Source organism: Rhinolophus sinicus, chromosome 14 (assembly GCF_057876585.1).
Source record: "Rhinolophus sinicus isolate RSI-liver-muscle chromosome 14, RSI-T2T, whole genome shotgun sequence".
Lineage (NCBI taxonomy): Eukaryota > Metazoa > Chordata > Mammalia > Chiroptera > Rhinolophidae > Rhinolophus > Rhinolophus sinicus.
This window is the reverse complement of record NC_142514.1, coordinates 80258251-80278324: the sequence shown is the minus strand read 5'-3', so window position 1 is coordinate 80278324 and position 20074 is coordinate 80258251.

Below are 20074 nucleotides of genomic sequence, written 5' to 3'. Positions count from 1 at the left end.
ACAAAATATCAGTCAATTGACTGTTCATGTTACCAGTAAGGCTTCTGGTTAACAGTAGACTATTAGTAGTTAAGTTTTTGAGGAGTCAGAAGTTACATGCAGCTTTCAACTGTGGGGTGGGGAGTGGGTGTTCAAGGGTCAACTCTACTGTATTATAAACTTCAAAGTTGCTAATAGACTAGATGTTAATTGTTCTCATCACAAATAAGGTACCGATGTGACCTGATAAGTTGTTAGCTAAATGGTGGTAATTGTCGCAATATATAAATGTATCCAATCAACACATTGTACCCCTCAAACTTATACAATGTTGTATGTCAATTATATCCCAATTTAAAGAAAGGAAGGAAGGGAGGGAAAGAGGGTGGGTGGGAAGAAGGGAGGGAGGAAAGAAGGAGGGAAAAAGGAAGCAACTTGATCTTTATGAGCCTGTTTCCTCACCTGTAAAGGAGTTGTGGTCATAATACCTCTGTCATTGGTATTGTAAGCCTCAGGTGAAATAATGTACAATATAGTAACTGGTCTCCACAAAATTAGGCCCATCTCCCCCCTGCCCCCCTTTGTGGAAGGAACTACAAATCTCAGGAACAAGAGGTGATTATGGGGTCAGGAGGCCTGTAGTCCAGGGAGGAGAGGGACTCAGGAGGGAAGCACACTTTTCCTTACACATTGTCCCCCTCAAACTTATACAATGTTATATGTCAGTTATATCCCAGCTTAGGTTCCAGCCTTCCAGACTTTGCAAACACTGGAAACAGAACGGTCTAAGAGGGCATGGAGAGGCATTTCCAGGGTGGTGTGCTGCGTAGAGTGGGAGGCCCTGAGAACACTCACTCAGGGACCCAGAATTTACACCCAGTTACTTCTGGCTCTACTGTCTGCTTCCTTACTTCTCTGCAATGTGGTTTTCCTTCCTCTCTGAAATTCTCCAGACAAGGCTGGGAAGGACTTTAGATTTCTTTGTTTTCTTTTGACCTTTGACTAAGAAAAGTGATTCAATGTCTGCAACAGGAAAAAATGAGCTTTGAAAAGTGCCTGCGGGAGATTTTTAAATCTTTGAGCTCAGCTTAGATGTTATTGGGGACTAGACCTGGGATTCTTTTTTCATTCATATAAGTTAGTCTCAAGAAGAGGCAGAGACACAGAAGCACTTTCCAGTTCCCGGGACTACCAAAGGTGTCTGCAATGGAGGACCAGAGAATGGCTGAGGATGCCAACAGGAAACAAGGGTGGCTTCTGGTCTTTGTTCCAAAATTGCTTCCAGTGGGTACTGATTCCGTACAATCAATTTCCAAGTCTGACCGATTAAGGAAAACAAACCAAAAAAGCATATATATATATATATAATTTTTTTTTTTTTTTTTTTTTTAGGTAAATCTGTCCCGAAGCTGAATCATCCATCCGTCTACCCAATAAACACACATTGAGTACCTATAACACCAGCTTGCGTTCTGGCTAGGGAATATAGAAATTGAGAAACCTGATTGAGGTACTTGCCACGGTTGAGACAAGAGTTAAAATCAGGAGGCATTTTTGGTTCTTGGATGTGGGAGGTGTCTTAGCAGTCGTCTCACATTACCCCTCATTATGCAGATGAAGAAACAGGCGCAGAGCAGACCTACCCATAGCGATACAGCTAATTAAGGGCAGAGTGAAGAAGAGGCTCTGGGGCTTCCAACTTCAAGTCCGGTGCTCTTTTCATCACCACCTGCTGGTTCAGAGAACAACTCTGAAGTACATGAGAGAAAAAAGCTAGAAAACATGTATTTTGTTTGGTATGGTGGAGAAAGTGAATTGATGACTTTATTTTCCTTTTTAAAATTCTGGAAGAAAAAAATTATTTGAGGACAGGTGCTGGGTGGGTGGGGAAAATGTATTTAATTAATCATTTCACGATTCACTCATAAATATGGTGTTCTTGGGATAACATCCATTAAGATCCTGAAGGAAGGCTTTGGCGTGCTTCACCGAACTAATGAAAGATGAGTCACCTTACTATCTTACATATTGGCTTCCTCTTCAAATTATGTCCCTTTGAATAAAAAGGCCTAGTTATCTTAATTGAACTTGGATTTACTTAGTCTCTATGGAAACCACAGTGAATCCCCACAAGTCATAGAAAGAGGACACTTCACATCTTCAAGCACAATAGACAGACCCTGTATAGCTCATCCATCCTCTCACTGCTAGAAGACACCATCAAACACACATTCCAGAGCAGCAGAATAAAGACCGTTTTGCACCCAACCTTTTCTTGAAGCTGCTGCCGAGTTCAAGAGATTTATAAAAATCACTACTTGTGAGGGACAGCTTCAGTTTGCTTTCTGACATTCTCCTCTACAGCCCTGCACCCAGACAGAACTGGACTTGGATATAATTTAGATGTATCATAAATTCTTTCTGGCTGCATAAGGCAGACAATCCAAATGAGCAGAGGCTGAAACACTCCAGGCTTTATTCTGGAGGTAAACAGCCTAGTACATCCATAGCTTCTCCACAGAGCTTTGGTGAAACAAGGCTCCCTCCAGTAAGCTGCCCCACCATCCATTTCTCGGGGTGCAAAAGCCGTCACAACCTCATTTCAGATAGCAAGAGAAGGAAGGGATGAGGCAATGTGTGTGTCAACTATCTTTCTATGAGGTGTACCACAGCGGCTGCACAACTTTTAGACTAATATCTTAGTGACCAGCACTTAATTATTCGGATACATCTGATTGCAGGGGAGGTAAGGCAATATAGTTTTTATTCCTGGTAGCCTTGTGCCCGTTTAAAAGACAGAGGTTCTCTGATAAGGAAAGAGGGGAGCCAACAGTCCCTCGCATAACATGTTCATCGAGGTCCCTTGAGCTGCATGAACACTTTGGTGCCTCTCAGTCCAAACTATAACTCAATTTTGGCTCCTAGCTCTGGTCCACAAGCCCACTGGTTAAAATAGTCTTCATATAAGCATGGGCCAGTGATTCCCCAGGTTACAATGTCGGTGGAGAGGTTACCTCTTAGTGTAGAAGCAGTAGAGTAACACAGTTATCAGGCAGAGGCATCTGGGAGCCTCGACGGCACGAGTGGAACCCACGGGCAGACATGTCCCGAGGTGGAGGTGAGCTTCTGTCTCCCAGCTCCCTGAAGAGCAGCATGCTTAGGCTGGGCACACCTGGCCACAACATGAAGCAGAGGGATGGCACCCCCTCCTTTGTGAACATACCGACTGTTGGCACCAGAGTCTGAGCTTTCGGGTCAGCTGTTGAGGGGGAGGCTGGGAAAGCCAGGGTCCCCACGACCTGGAGGCTCAGGCGCATGGAAGATGGGTTCAGGTGCGGCATCTTCTGCTGGGTTATTTATGAGATAATCCTGCTTGTCTCTCCCTAGGATCTGAGAGGGTCATATTTTCAGACAATCTGGGTTTACAGCTTCAAGGAGGCAAGGCTACAGCAGAACAATACCATTTTTTCAATTTTTGTAGTTCAAACTAGACGTTCAAGTTCCCAGCAGATATAATAGCTTCTCAGAAAAGGCTTTTGTGTCTCCATACCTGGCTCATGGATGTTAAAAGCAAATGTTTCCGCCATAGCAGCAGACTTGGGGAAAATGCTGAGTCATAAGGACATAAGCGCCCATGTGCTCAGCTCTTAAGCACTTTCTGTCTGGGAAGAGGAAGGAGAGTCAGAGAGGGGGATAACAGAGGAGCAGCGATGGGCAACACCCTGCTTGCTGCCTTTGGCCCAGTCTGGAAGGCAGCGTGCCATGGAACCCCCCCAGATCGGTTTGGGTATTTTGTGCTCCAAATTTCCCTTGGGGCTCTGAGGGGTGGTAGGCACTCAAGGTGTCTCCTGCTCCTTTGTGATACAGGAGAGGAGAGATGACCACATAGAACACCTGGGGAGACGGACCTGAGGTGGTCTCATGTAAGCCCCCTGCTTACCTATGGGGGGGACAGCAATGTTTGCTTTCTCAAGGGTCCTAGAGTGAAGAGTGCAGCTGAGTGACAGGGGACTCGCGGGTAGTGCACTAAGGACAAGCACATACATCAGCAGGTACCCAGACCAGTGGCCTGGATCAGCTGACCCACTCCATGTCCCACCTTTTCATAACCTTCCCAGAGTTGACATGGCACTTCAGGAGAGGGAGGGACAAGTTCTGAATTGACAGAGTTTAAAGCTGAAATGACTCAGAGAACTCTGAATTGCCAAGTCTTTTTTTTTTTTGGCATCAGGAAACATCAGTCTCAAGACAAAAACTAAGAACAAATTATGGTAACACAAAGAACACTCCATATTTGGCACACCTCAGTTTATGGCCTGAAAAATTTGAACTTGCTACAAAATCGTACGTCAACCGGTTTATAAAAAAAAAAAAAAAATTGAACTTTATTTCATATCACCCGAATGGAATAGTCAGAGAAGGATGTTATTTCTGAGAGGGTCTCATATGAGTGAATATAATTACTGTGAGGTTCCTTACAAATCTTTAGGAATTATATTTTTTGCTAGTGGACAAATTTAATCAAATACTATTCATCCATCAGGCACTTATTCACACTTGTGGATAAACAATTGGATAAAAACCTTATCAGACAAGGATCTCCCAAGAAGGAAATAATCAGCTTATCAAAGATGCCTTGAGGAAATTTTGTTCTGGATCTTCACTGTCTTCTAGTTACCCGTAAAGTCTTGCTGGTTCATCTCCAAGACGGCCCTGCGGCTCTGCTCAGTGGCTCCTGCAGGCTCCCACAATTTTATTATGCCTCCTCCTTCAATATAGTTTTGGGAAAGTTGGGCACCACCACTGTAGGGTAATTGGGCAGAGGACCCAATGGGAGTCTTAGCAGTGATTCTTTACGTCTATGTTTTGGTACCTCATGCCTTCATTGACTTTTATTCTCTAGCCATGAAAATTTTTTGAAAAGCTATCTGTAAATGCCTTTGGTGGAGGTGACGACGAGAAGGTCTTCCCTGGGCTGTTGGCTCCTCCCTCTGGTAACTTAATTACGTATGGTTCCCGATACCTGCAGGCTGAGACACTCAGATTTGTTATGTCATCTCATTAACCTCTATTTTCTTGGGCTGTTCATACTTTCTGCATGGAAATATTGTAAAATTAACATAAATCTCAGCACCTGGCACATAGTGGGTGATCATTCGTGTTTTCTTCCTGTCTTGATATCTCTGCTGGAGTGGAGAAGAATGACTGTGAGTTTCCTCCACCCTCAACTCCTACTGGAGGCTTTGAATGAAATTTGTTGAAGGTCTGCTATCACCAGTAACATATGTTGAGGCCATCCACAAAACTGTGTATTCCTACACCCTTCTTTATTTTTAAGAGATCTGAATATGTGACTTCTCTTTAGTAGGGATACAGAGAAGTCTTGATTTTTCTCAAAGGGAAAGATGATTTGTCAGTCAGATAAGTGTGTCCAAGCTAATTGACATACCAGAGCTCATTGTTTCTATGGTAAGTATTGAATTACGTTAGACAAATATCAGAACATTGCTTCTAACTTCCCAATGGATGCTAAAAATAGCTGGATACTGCGGTTTCATTAACTGGAGCAGGGTGAGGAGGCTTTTGAAGAAAGTACTACTCAAAGTCAATCAAGGTCTGTTTATATAAATAGCAGCTAAATGTAGTGGGCTTACACAAAGAAAGAGAAAAAACAGAAATCATTTTCTATATTGGCTATTAAAATAAAGGACACAGAACATAAAACTCTTTTCAAAATATAAAACCATATACTGTAAGACTTTGATGATCTGGATTCCTTCAGAAAGGAGCTGATGGCTGATTTTTCTTTGGAGCTCGGGATTTATATCTTTAAGCAATGATTTTTTTTTAAGACATTTTTTTCTTTTTTTCTTTTCAAACCACTTAGATTTCAGGGTTTATTACAATAGTATAGCCTGGCCTATCTTGATCAATGTACCAATGACAGCATGCAATGGAACTATTTTTAACAAGTAAAAAGGAAGCTACATAACGTTCATATTGTTAACACCCACGAACAATACCGTGAGCATATGCATTACTATTTAGCTGAAATGTGTCTTACACACATGCGCGCATATATACACACGTGTTTACGTTTAAAGCTTTAAATGGTAAGCTCTCTAAAATGGATCACACTCATCCATACATTCTTAAATAGAGTGTGAAGAACACAATTTAACCTCTTCCTGACTTGGGACCTAAATTAATTCTTATTAATATCAACTACAGTAGTACCCCATTACCTGCAGGAGATACATTCCAAGACCCCCAGTGGGTGCCTGAAACTGAGATAATGCCAAACCTTATACATACTATGTTCTTCCTATACATAAGTACCTATCATAAAGTTTAATTTATAAATTACGCACAATCAGAGATTAACAATAACTAAGTACAAAATAGAACAGGTATAACAATATACTGTAATAAAAATATGTAAATGTTGTCTTTCTCTCTCTCAAAATAGCTTATTGTGTTGTTCTCACCCTTCTTGTGATGCTGTGAGATGATGCAATGCCTAGTGATGAGATGGAGTGAGGTGAATGACATAGGCATTGTGACATTAGGCTACTATTAGGGTGACCTGAATACAAGCTCTGCCTGCGATACTGTGCCAGTCAACCTGATAACCTAGAAAGCTACTAAATGACTAACAGGTGGGGAATGTATACAGTAGGGACAAAGGGACGATTTACGTCCTGAGTGGGCTGGAGCAAGACGGCTCGAGATTTCATCAGGCTACTCAGAATGGTGTGCAATTTAAAACATGAACTGTTTATTTCTGGAATTTTCCATTTTGTAGTTTCAGACCGCAGTTGACTGTGGGTAACTGAAATCACAGAGAGCAAAACTGTGGGTAAGGAAGGTCTACTTATACAGTTCAGTGTTAATACAATGATTCCCTCATAACCAGTTTAGGTACATGTGACTGATTGCCTCTTTACTAGTCCCAGATTTCTGTGTGTTTGTATCTTCTCTTGCTACCTGCTGTCGCTTCTCACTGCTATCATACATCCATGTCTAGTACCCTCTTTCTCCCTCCTGAGCTCTTTTAATGATTAGTAAGTCGGATCCAAATTTTTAAAAGCTATTTGCAAACTAGGAGTAAATGATTCTGAATGGAATTTTAAGAGGAAGGGATATGAGCCTTCGCAGTTGGACTTTATAAGATGTATTTTATTCAAAGACTTTTTTTGTTTGTATTTTTTTTACTCTGCTGGTTCTTTTCTTTTTTCTTTTTCTTTTTTTTTTTTTGATACATCTCTTAGGGAAGGCTTTGTGGGTTTTTTTGTTGTTGTTTTTTTAAAGATTTTATTGGGGAATGGGAACAGGACTTTATTGGGGAACAGTGTGTACTTCCAGGACTTTTTTTTTTTCCAAGTCAAGTTGTCGTTGTTTCAATCTTAGTTGTGGAGGGCACAGCTCAGCTCCAGGTCCAGTTGCCATTACTAGTTGCAGGGGGCGCAGCCTACCATCCCTTGCGGGAGTAAAACCAGTAACCTTGTGGTTAAGAGCCCACTGGCTCACGTGGGAATCGAACCAGCAGCCTTCGGAGTTAGGAGCATGGAGCTCTAACCACCTGAGCCACCGGGCTGGCCCTACTCTGCTGGTTCTTGACTACACTTTGTTATCAATTGATGTGCAATACATTCAAACTTCTCATAAACTATAAAGAGTTGTACAAATATAAGGTAATGTGAATATCTTTAGAGATTTTTGTATAACCTGCATTTAGTCCCTGGCCAGTCAGCCACGCCCAGCCTTCTTTGGCCCCGAATTGATCATAACTGCTCACACACTGGTGGACAAATTATCATTATTATGTGACCGAGCAAACACAATGAGATGGTGCTGGTAGCGTAGGAAGAAATTGCACCTGGATTATAGATTTTATATTTAGGAGTCATAGTTTTATATTTAGGAGTCATAGCACTCCAGACTGCTTTTAGCAACAAGCACAGCAGGGCATCGCAGCCACCAGGATGTCCCAGGAACTAGCTTGACAGATGGTTGCCATGTGCTTCTGGGAGGAGCTCTGCAACCTCCTTGGAGGCTGGTGGGTCTGGGATACCTGGGAACCTCAATCCAGTCTGTTTGCCTTGAGCAGCCTTCATAGTTTATCCCAGGTTGCTGTATGAATATTGCCATTTTCTGTGTATGTCCTGGTGTTAAAAAAATGCTGAGAAGTACTGGTGGTAGATGGCTACACCAGATCACTAGAGCCATATTCTAGGGTGTGGAAGACATGTGCCTCCCTTAACCTGCTGTCTCCTGGCATGCTTTGCTGAAAATGCATTCTTTATTCTTGTCACAGTAAACAGGGACGTTGGTATGACCAGTGGTCTAAGGGTCCACTCTCATCAAACCACCAACTAAGTCTTCTGTGAGACAACCCAACTGTTCCTAATATTCGGGAACTTAAAAAAATTAAATCCATTCATTCCACATGTATTTATTGAGCACAGACACCGTGATAAACTCTGGAAACACAAATGTGGATAACATAGGACCCCTTCCACAATGAGCCTGAGAGGGAGACGGGAGTGTATACGAATAATCATAATATGATGTGATGAAGGAAGCCCCCACCACCACCCCACAATACACAAGTCTGGCCTTCATAAGGGGCCATCTGTCCTTCCCTTTATCTCCCAACCCAAATAGGCGATGAGCATAGCATGGCAACAAGACCCTCAATCTCAGTAAACACCTCGTGGCAGGTTTGCGTTCCTGGGTCATAGTTCTGAGTGCTACAACCATTTATTACATGGCTGAAGAATCTTAAGTTGCTAATCCTCACAGCCGACCTGCAGGCTAGTCCACGTCTCTAAGGCTCCCATGGCATCCGACACACTTTACCACAGAGCAGGAAAGCAAGTTTAATGCTGGCTCCTGTCACAACACAATTGTGGACATGCAGTCAGAGAAAAAGCAGGGTATGGCAGCGCAGTTTCCCTTTGAACCAAACACTGATGATAGGCTTGTCTGCTACGTGTTTCCTTCCACTGAAGCAGTTTGTTAAGCCTGAAAACTTTCCACTCTGAATTAAGTTGAGATTTTTGTTGAGAAAGGTCCAGAATGGGACAGATTGACCGAATCAGGCTTCATTTGTTTTTCTTTTTTTTTTTTTCAGTCAACCATTAGGATACTAACTTTTGACCTACAAGGATGGGAGGAAACCAAACAAGTAAACAAAGTTACACGCAATGATGGTACCCTCAGTGCCTTGTTCTGAAAATCCTGGGACATTTTGAGCTTCAAAAGGAAATATGTTTCCGCACACGTTGAAAGTGTTGGTTTCCTTCTTCAATAGAACGATTTGGGATTTTGTTCAGATAAAACTTAAAAGAGCTTTGTCCTATGAATACCTAAAATCTCCAGATTTAAGCTGGGTTTTATCCTTTCTATCCAATACATAACTAACATTGACTGAGCATTTGCCAGGGATGGTGCCAATTGTTTACGTGAATTACCTCTCATTAATCTGAAATACAAGGCATTATTGGTGAGTCAAATTTTACATCGCTTTAATGTTTCTCACAAACATTTTATTGCATGATAAAAGTATGGAAAGATACAAAAGAAGGAATGATGGGCCATTTATTAATGCAGTATGTGACATTGCTGTTGTTCTGGTGGTTACCGGAAGTTCGAGGTTACTTTTGAGAACACGATCATTACTCCTCTAAGACCAGGCAGATTTAGAGTTCACATGATCCAAGGACAGAAGCTGTGTTTGTTATAAATTCAGATTCTACTGTGTACTTTATGGAATGCAATAATATACCATCAATGAATTCAGCTCTCCCATGTTGAGAAAAGTGGCTGCAAGGAGTTCTCATGAGGCAAAGATTTTTCAGATACCCTGAGCAAAATTTTGTGCTTTTTGCCAGGAAAGTTTCCTATCAGTGTCTGGAACATTTGAAGTACAGGCACTCCTGAGTTAATAAATATTCCATCCATTCAAGCAACTCAACGGGGTTGGGTTGAAAACAGGAAGTCTTCTCAGAATCTTGGAGACAAGACAGCAATTGCAGAGCTCTGCCTTTCCTTCTCCCAGGGCAGCCAGTTCACCAGGCTTTGGGCACACTGGTCTCTTCGGTCCTTCAAACCATACACCAAGTCATCTCTTGCTTCAAGGTGTTGCCATTTACGGAATCTTCTACCTGAAAGACTCTCCCGCCCCAGCTCTTTTGCAGGCTGATCACCCTCATTCTCCAGCTCTTAGCTCAAAAATCAAGATGCTTTCCTTGACTATCTTATCTAAAGTAGACCCCCTCCCAGTTATCACATTTATTCTAATCTATAGCCACCTTGTATGTTTACTCATTTATTATCTGACTCCCTCACCTCCATGTGAGAGCCACGACAGCAAGGCCCGGTGCCTCTCATTCACCCCTGTACCCCCACTGCTCAGCACCGTGCTCAGCACACTCACTACAGATTTACTGTATGAATGAATGAATGAATGAGTAAATTAATTAGTGAATAAATGAAAATGTTGAATAGAGCTATATTAAGAAAATGGGATATTATGAGATAACACATAGGCCTTAGTACATTTACATTGTCATTTCTCTGAAAAATGTGCCCCCTGAGAATGGAACTTATGAGTGAGCAGCAGACTACATATAAGGGTGAAAATGGGCTAGGGCGTCAAAGGTGGAAATAACAATGCAGAGATATTAAATTTGCCTCTGAAGACGGATAAGGAAAGTGTGTGCCTTGAATAATCTTTAAGTCTGAAAAGATTTCATCTATCAAAATCTTGTCATTCATTACTGTTTTCCACTCCTGACAGTACTTCTCCTGAGAAAATAGAAATGTCCACCCACATTCCTGATTGCCTCTTGCTTCCCATAAAAATTGGGGGGAGGGGGGAACAAGCCAGGGAGCAAGTATATTGGAGAGGTCTTTAAAAACCTCCTTTCAGAGACCCCTAATTTAGTGTTCTGTTTTAAGGGAGTAACTCTTGTCTTAAGCCTTAGGTTTTTGAATTTGTAGAAATCTGCAGCTTACACAGTAATTGTTGGTGACAAGGAAATGAAGCAAACAAATATAATGCTAATTTGATGAATAGAGGAGGGAGGATATTTATTATGAGCAGTCTAATGTTGCCTGTAGGCTGTGAGAGGTTGCTAGAATATGGGCTACTGGAGGAGGGAGAGGAGATTAGAGGAGTTGGAGAGAAGAAAACAAATAATGTCCTCCGTTCCTGAGCCCTTCCCCAGGAACTGAGAAGCTGGGGTGGAAGTCAGAGGCTGTAGGATAGGGACAGCAGGTGCGTTTGGGGAAGTTCTGAGATCTGTACTTCTAAGCCTGCATATAGCAAACCATTAGAATTTTCCAAGGCTTTAGAATACGAAAGGCACTGCTGCCCGGAATTTAACGTGGCCTCAACCGTGTTGGGAGAAAGATTTAGTGATGCTTAAAGCTTTTTGTGTCAACATGATAATAAGCTGACAGCTAGCTCCTTGCCACTGAGACCCCTCCCAGGTCTTGGGAAACACATTCTTGAGTTACAGTCTAACAACATAATCTCCAAACAGCCGGCCACCCCTTCTCAGGTGTCCTAAGTACCACTTGAGTACCAAGTCCTGTAGAGATTCAGAAAAAGAAAAGTGCGCTGGTAGCTGTGGGTCAGAAAAGGCTTCCAGAAAGAGCTGGCTCTGAGGGATACATAGGCCTCTGGTAGGTGGAAAAGAAAGGCATTAGGGGAAGGGGACTGAAGCAGCAAGAGCAAAGATACGAAAGAAGCAACATAGGGTTTGTTGTTAGAGGCTGATATGAAGACCTGTTGTATTTGGTTAGAAGTAGAAGTCAACAGACCCCTGGGGACCGTGGAGGAAGACAACAATTTCACCAAGGAGACGGAAGAAAGTAAAAAAGTAGAGGTTGATGACAAGGAAACACAGCTGAAACATACTACTTTTTGCCAAAGATTGATTGCCTTTACCTTCTCCTGAGTGAGGTATTCATTTATTTACCAAATGATATTTATTAAATTCCCACTGTATTGCCAGGTAGTGTCCTAGTTTTGGGGAGAAAGCAGGGGCTACTATAGACAAAAACAAAAGTCCTTTCCTTCGTGGAGTGTGCATTCTGGTGGGGAAGAGAGAAAGTAAACAAGTAGCAAAGTAAGTCTGAAGGTGATAAATACTACAGAGAATCAGAGCTGAGCCAGGGAATGGGGTGTTGTGTAGAGTCTGCGGCATGGGGGCCATTTTGTCTAACACCTACAAAAGCAGACAACACCACTTCCCGAGGTTGCACTCACTCACGCATTAATGCATTCATTTACTCATTCACTTTGCTTATATTTTTTTGTCAGACACTGTTCACGGCACTGGGGCAGAGCTATAAAAAAGACAAGCAAAATCCACCCCTCAGGAAGTTCATTGTCTAGTAAACAAGCAACAGATAATTGTAAGTAGCGATCATAGTGATGGAGGAAAACAGCAGGACAAGGGGGTAAGGATGAGGGTAGTGAGCAGCTGACTGAACAGAGAACGTATAAACCAATGGCCAATGGGTGAAGAGCATTCTCAAGGAGAGAAAAGCAAGGTCAAATGCCCTCAGAAGTAGTGAGCTTCAAGTCATGGGGTAGTAAGTTCATGAATGATGATGCCTTTTCTCTTTTCTTCTTTTCCTTCGCTTCTCTTAAACAAATGCTACTTCTCAGGATCTGCAAAAACCAAGGCTTCATCTTACTATAAGTGGGGAGATGATGCGACATCTCAGAAAGAGACTGATGGGATGTAGTTAGAAGAACTGCCTCTGTTTTTTCATCTACAAAATAGGGGTTAGGGTGCATAGGTCCCAGTCTCTTGTTCTCACTCATCGGCCATCTGCTTCACGATGGACGAGGCACCAACTTGAATGTTCTTAAGCAGGGAAGGAAAGAGAGCTCCTGTTTCCTGGCTGTCTTCCTCCACACATTCTGGTTCCTCTCCAATTCAGTGGCTGCCTGGAATGACCAGTAGGGGAAAGAATTCTACTGAACCACCTCAGGGGCTGTGCCGTATAGCGGAAAGCTTTGCTGATGTACATGGTGGTGGTCAGTGAAGGCTTTCTGGACACTTGCCCTGGTGCCCAGTGGGAGGCACAGAGGTTCTGAGAGCTGGAAGCTGGAAAGAATAGATCTGGGGATCCTAAGAGGTGTCTTCTTCTCAGTGCATACAGATGGGGCATGACAACAGGCAGGGCATCCCTGTATGGCCACAGGAAACATTAGTTGGTTCAGTGTCATTGATTTTCCTGGAATCTAACTCTATGCACTACAGCACAGACCTGGGTTCTAAGCCAGTAGGCTGGTCTGCAGTGTTGGTGGGCAGTGCTACCTCTCAGCTTCATCCAGGTGGGACACACAGCTTTTACTGATGAAGAAACTGAGGCTCAGGCAGATGGAGAGACTTGCCCAGAGTTGGTCAGTGGTGGCACAAGGACTTGAGCCCAGTCTTTCTGACTTTTGAGGGAACTGTGAAGGAAGGAAGTTATGCCCAAAGAAGAGGTGGAGGGATTCTAAACTTCCAAAGACAATCTTGGTTCACAGCATTGCCCATGGCAGTGACTCCCCACCTTGGCTGCATAATCACTGGGAGCTTTTAAAACTCCCAATGCCCACGTCTTACCCCAGGCCAATAAAAATAGAATCTCTGGAGTTGGGCCCAGGTTTCAGTATTTTTTAAAGCATCCCAGATGCACCAGTGTGCAACAAGGTTGAGAACCACTGTCTACTGGCAAACTTCATTATAGCTGTTGAAAATAAAAATACAGTAAGTTAGGAATTTTTTTTTTTTAAGTACTGATAATTTGTTACTTTTCTGGTCACTTGAAAGCAGTCATTTTTTCAAGATAAGGACTGAGTTAAGTGGGTGTAAAAGCATGAATAAAATTTAAAATAAATTACTAAGTGAGAACTAAAAGCCATGAATTATGTAAAAAGGGGAAGAGCTGGAAGAACTAGGGCAGAAAGCAAAGCCAAGAAAATATAATCAGAAGGTCACTTGGGAAAGCTCTGTGGGTCTGAATACTAATGGAAGAAGGAGAGCTAGTGTGTAAATCCTGTCTTTTTGAAACTTAGGAGCAATAAGTACCTTGGTTACCTGAGGTATATCAGCCCTTACAAATGACTGACAAGCTGTAGCCACAGGCTTCCAGAGCCTCCCAGGAAGGAGAGCCATAGCCTGGGCCTTAAAAGCATGTTCAGGACTGAGCAGGGAAGCTGTACAGGGCGGTATAAATGCAATAACACTACCCTCAGGTTTCACTCAGCTCGGAGGAGGGGTGTGGGGAAAAGTGTACCAGAATCCATGGGGGACAGAGGAGACAGGGGCCTTGTAGAGTTTGAAAAGCTCTGGTGACTCGGACACGTTCCTCTCCTCCCCCTGCCCTTGCTCTCCTGAAATCACTGTCCTCACAAGGGCTTGGCTATGTGGCCAGCTGCCCTGAAAGCCCCAAGCAATCAGAAACTTTGTGGTTAGCATGCTGTTTGCACTTTCCAGGCAATTACCTGAGAGAAAAACTGGTAAGGTGGTAAGTAAGGATTTCAAGTCATTGTCACTCTATGACTGACTTCAGTCATGGTTACCACCAAAGTCAATTAAAGGGAGGAACATCGGTGTCCTTCGGTTAATAAAGAATAAGTTCTCTGAGATTTGCTTCTGATGGATTCCCAGCAAGCTGAGGCTATGAATGATGTTTTGTAAACTTGAGATATTTTATCAAATGTTAACCATTTATTTGATTTATGGCTTCATGATAATATAGTCATTCTTAGACACAGTCCACTGAAGAGAGGACCTCACTATGAAAGTTCATTTGTTTGAAGTGGCTATTCTTCATCATCAATTAATTATCATAAATGACACCTCTATGAAATTGCCATTCAGCTGGGGCAAGACCATTAAGTGCATATTTGAATGAATTTCATTCTCAGGTATTGCAAGAGTTCTATGTGTGTGGTTCTTTACTTCAACCTATTTCATCTGCAAAAACCTTCTTAAGAAAACAGAGGAGTTTCGATTAAGATGTGCTCATTACACTGTGTAAAGACCTTGTCTGTAAATCTAGAAAATCTAGTTATTATATGAAACTGGTTAAAAAGAAAAAGTTGGCATGGAAGATACTTCTCCCCTCTTGGTATATTTCCATTCACTCCCAAGGGGCATCTTTCCTTGCTTTATAAAATGATAGTGTTATGGATTGAATATTAGTGTGCCCCCAAATTCATATGTTGAAACTAGACCTCCAAATGGGATTGTATTAGGAGGTAGGGACTTTGGGAGGTAATTAAGATAAAATGAGATCATGATACCTTCATGAATGAGGTTAGTGCCCTTACAGGAAGAAATACAAGAAAAGAGACATAGAAGTTGGCAGAAGAGAGACCTCACCAGAACCTACCACGCTGGCACCCTGATCTCAGACTTCCGGACTCTAGAACTGTGAGAAACAAATTTCTGTTGTTTATAAGCCTCCCAGTCTATGGTACTTTGTTATAGCAGCTTGAACTAAAACAAGTATATTCCAGAACATTCTCAAAGCATTGACTGGAAAGGCAGATATTATTATCAAAGTGTGGCAAAACAGATATCAACACCCTCAATGACTTACAGTGTTACTATGGTTTCCTGAAAGAAGAAAACAAAAGTTCCAAATTGGCAGATTGGCATAAATGGTACATAATGAGATATCTTTTTGATTGCCTAGAATAGTAAATGGGTGCCTTTGATATGAATGTCTGTAAATGTTCTTTTGAAACCTGTGTACAAATGCATAAAGCAAATATTGTGGTGCCAGGCCCAGCAGAAATTGCCACAGATATAGAAATTCCCAAACAAACATTTAGCATAACAACCCTACCAATCTAATCATACTGTTCCCATTGAATCATCTAAAATAAGATGAGCTCTCTCTTGCTTGCACAGAATTAGTCAAGCTCCTCTTCTGTATAATTACGTCTCTGGAAGAAGTTTCCTTTGGGCCTTACCCACTTGTTAAGCATGGCCAATGTTGTGTTCTCATTAATGAGAAAGCAATACCTTGAATCTTTTAAAAACGGGACAAGTTTGGGAAAGGGAGAAATAGTCACAAGTCATTTGATTGGCATCTGGGAAAAGAGTAAGACACAGGCTCCGCATTTGGGTATGTCACTGATCCCTGGACTCCTCAGAAGAGCACAGCAAGGAACATGCTTATTGACTAGACATTCAGAATCCCCAACGTTGCCCAACCCAAGGTCAAGTCACATTCTTGGAGTTCCAGATAGCTGCTAAATAATTCCAGCTGGGAAAGATCACACCTTATGAAGAAATAGAATGGGTTGGCAACCTTTCTGGGAAAGTGCCACATAGTAAACATTTTAGACTTTGCAGGCCATACGGTATCTACCACAACTACTCAGTTCTGCCACTGTAGTGCAAAAGGAGCCATAGGCTATACATAAAAACACAATAATAATAATAATTTTAAAAGGGATGTGGTTGTGTTCCAATAAAACTTTATTTAAATAAACAGGCCATGCACCAGTTTTGGCTGAGGGCTATAGTTTGCCACACCCCTTCTTCCCCTATTTGTATTATTGACACTGATGTGGATAAGTGGAAGCATGTTCACCAAATTACAGAGTACAATTTTTAGAGGCAGCTTAGGATAGTAGTTAAGAACATAGACACTGAAACCTGAGCTCAGATGACTTACTAACTAGATGACCTTTAGAACATTATTAAACCAGTCTATGCCTCACTTTGTCCACCTATAAAATGAAGATCATAATAAAACTTAGTGTTGTAGTTTGGGTCCATCCCAAAGCAGACTCTGAGAGAAGGACGTAAGTGTCGGTAATTTTTTGAGAGGCAATCCCAGGAAACATAAGTGAAGGAGTAAGGGCAGGTTAAATAATGGAGAAAAGCTCATGAAGGGCATTAAAGAATGGGACATTCCTGAGAGCAAGGGAGGCATTGTGTAGGATGGGAAACCAGGATGTTTACCATCAACAAGTGATCCTCACTGCCAGCCCACCCAGGCTGCAGGGGTGATTGGGGTGGACCAAGGGTTTGTGAGTGGGGCAATAGTGTCTGCCACACTACCTCCTGGGGTTGTTGTAAAGACACATGAATCAGTATTTGAGAAGCACTTAAAAGAAAATGCCTGGTGCTTAGTAAGTGCCATTTAAGTGGTTGTCAACTAAAGAGTGGGTATCTTTTGAAGCAGTAGGAAAGAATATTAGGCACAAAAAGAATAAATTGTTGAAATTATATATCTCTAAAGGTAATACTGGTTGAAAATAAATAAGTTCCACAATGGATTATAAAGAAATACTAGAAATGTTGGGAAGCGTATAGGTAAATTATAGGCAGTGGCCTCTCCAACTTTGTAAAGTTGTGAGTCAACGCCATGTACTCCATTTACTGATGACAATGAGTAACCCAAGGAAGGCTGGGAACACGGGCTCTTAAATAAAACCTACACCATATTTAATGTATGCTAGTAGTTATAATGTAGCAGTGCAACTGGGCACAAATAATATGCTGTTTGCATAAATTAGTGTAGTTTGTATTACTTTTATACAGCCAAAGAAAACTTTTTCTCTTCCCACTTTGTTAGTCCTTCTCATGCTGTTAGTTTTCTTACCTAAAACTAGAAAAATATTGAACATTTTCCTTATATGGTTTAATCATCAAAACTGCCTTTGTTTAAGGATGAAGGCCCTGAATGTAGTTTGGGCTTCCTTGTTTACAACCTTCCAGACTCTCAATTCCATTCATTCTCATCCTGTTGGGTCTTTTCCACATGCTTCCATCCTTCTCCTCCCACTTTTCCATGGAGTTTGAAAGCATATACACGTATCCCCCCTTCTCTTTTCCTGAGTGTTCTGGCTGCTGAGGGGGCCGTAGCCTTATTACATTAGCTCCCCCCTTATCCACGGGGGATATGGTCCAAGACCCTAATGGATGCCTGAAATCACAGATAGTATGTAGTATATACTATGTTTTTTTCTTATACATACAGACCTTTTCACTTAAAGAAAGCACTTTACAGCTCCTCTTTGGCATATTCTAATTGCCAACATCACTAGTCTTATGTTTTGAGGCCATTATTAAACAAAATAAGGGTCACTTGAGCACAAGCACTGTGATACCTCGACAGTCTATCTGATAACTGAGATGGCTACGAAGTGACTAATGGGTGGGTACTATATATAGTGGACACTGAACAAAGGGATGATTCATGTTCCGAGAGGGACAAAGTGGGATGGTGTGAGATTTCATCATGCTGCTCAGAAAGGTGTGCAATTTAAAACTTATGAATTGTTTATGTCTGGAATTTTCCATTTAATATTTTTGGAACATGTTTAACCATGGGTAACTGAAATTGAGGAAATCAAAACCATGGATAAGGGGAGCGGGGGACTAATGTACCATATTGAAGCAGGTAGAAGAGAAGGATCTTTGACTGGAGGTGCCTGGGAGAGAATAGGGTGCACGGTGGGAATGAGCCCTGCATCTTTAGCATCCAGGAGTTGAGGTGGATAGAGGATAAAAGGTTGGTCTTAATGAGAAGTAGGGTGATAAAAAGACAGTACTCACACAAGGTGGTTCTTGTTTCCAGGATTCATCAGCAAAATCTGGGCAACAATCTTTTGGCATGGATCAGCAGCTGTAAGAATAAGCCTTCAACCTCTTCCAGGGACTAGAGGAATAATCTAGAGTAGGAAGATGAGAAAACGATCATGCCTCCTATATAACCTGTATCACCAGGCACCCACGTTACTAAAGTAGAATAATCTTCAGAGACATTTCTAGACAATAGCATGTGTGCTTTTGGCTTCAAGAAAATAAACAACACCAACTGAAATTGGCTTAAACAGTAAGGAAATTTAGTATTCCACAAAAGAAATATCCAAGATTACTAAATTCATTGGTTCAAAAATGGTCATCAAGGATCCCGACTCTTTCTTCTTCCATCCTGGCTGTATTATCCTTGTCCTCAGACTGGCTCTACCAATCTTGAACATGGGTGCTGCCCCTTCATGCACCTTCACAGACACAACCACATCCAGAGGAACATCATGTCTCCAGGGAGGGTCTTTTTTAAGAGTGAGGAAACCTTTCCTGGAAGTGCCCTAGTGTTGCATCCAGCGCAACACGGGCAGTGAGAGAACGAGAAGGGGCAGCGAAGGGTTAAGAAAGAAACAGAAATCAAGAAAGTTTTGAAACAGGCGCCAAGGGCCTCACAGCCTCAAAGGACTGAGAGCCCCGAATTGGGCCACCTTCTGGCTTTTAGTGATGCACATACAAGGAAGTAGCATCGTTTTTACTACAGTTTGTGAGTCTCATACATGATACCAGAAAACTGGTTCAAACCAATCACCCTTGCCTGTCGAAAGTCCCATGATGTATAAATAATTATTGTTTGTACCTCCCCAGGGGAAAAAACCTTTATGTTGAAAACTTATTGAGATGGAGAACTGATGTTATCACATCTAGAATCACTTCCCAAACAGGTTGTGGGAAGGAACACAGCCACAGAGGCAGAAGCTCTCCTTAGACGGGGGAGGTGGGGGCCTGTGCCAACCTCTGTCAACCCCGTGAATTCTCCTGGTGGTCCCCACACGACTGTGCCTGTCTTAGGGCTTTCCTTTCTTGAGGAATCTTACCCGTCATTGGCCAGACAGCCATCCTTTGGGGCCAAATAAGGAGATGGCATAAAGGTGAAGCAATGTCCCTGAAAGGAATAGTCTCACAGACTCTTCTTTCTTTTTAGGGGTGGGTACGAGGGGACAGACAAGCATGCTGCTGTGTGACAACACCCTAGAAGATCTTTTCTCCCAACTTACTGATCACAATGGACCACAAGCTAAAACAATCTATGGGCAAGAGGAATAGGACCCTTCTGGTTGGCTTAGGTGTCCCTGGACTGGGCTGGGATTGGGATCAACTCTCCAGATTCACTGAAAGAGGAATAGATTCCAAACCAAATTTGGAGCTGTGCCAACAAGGAAGCAGGTGGATTGAATGTTACCTGACAACCAATGGTACAATTATAAAGATATTGTGAAGGCCCACGTGATACTTTTACTTCCCCCAAC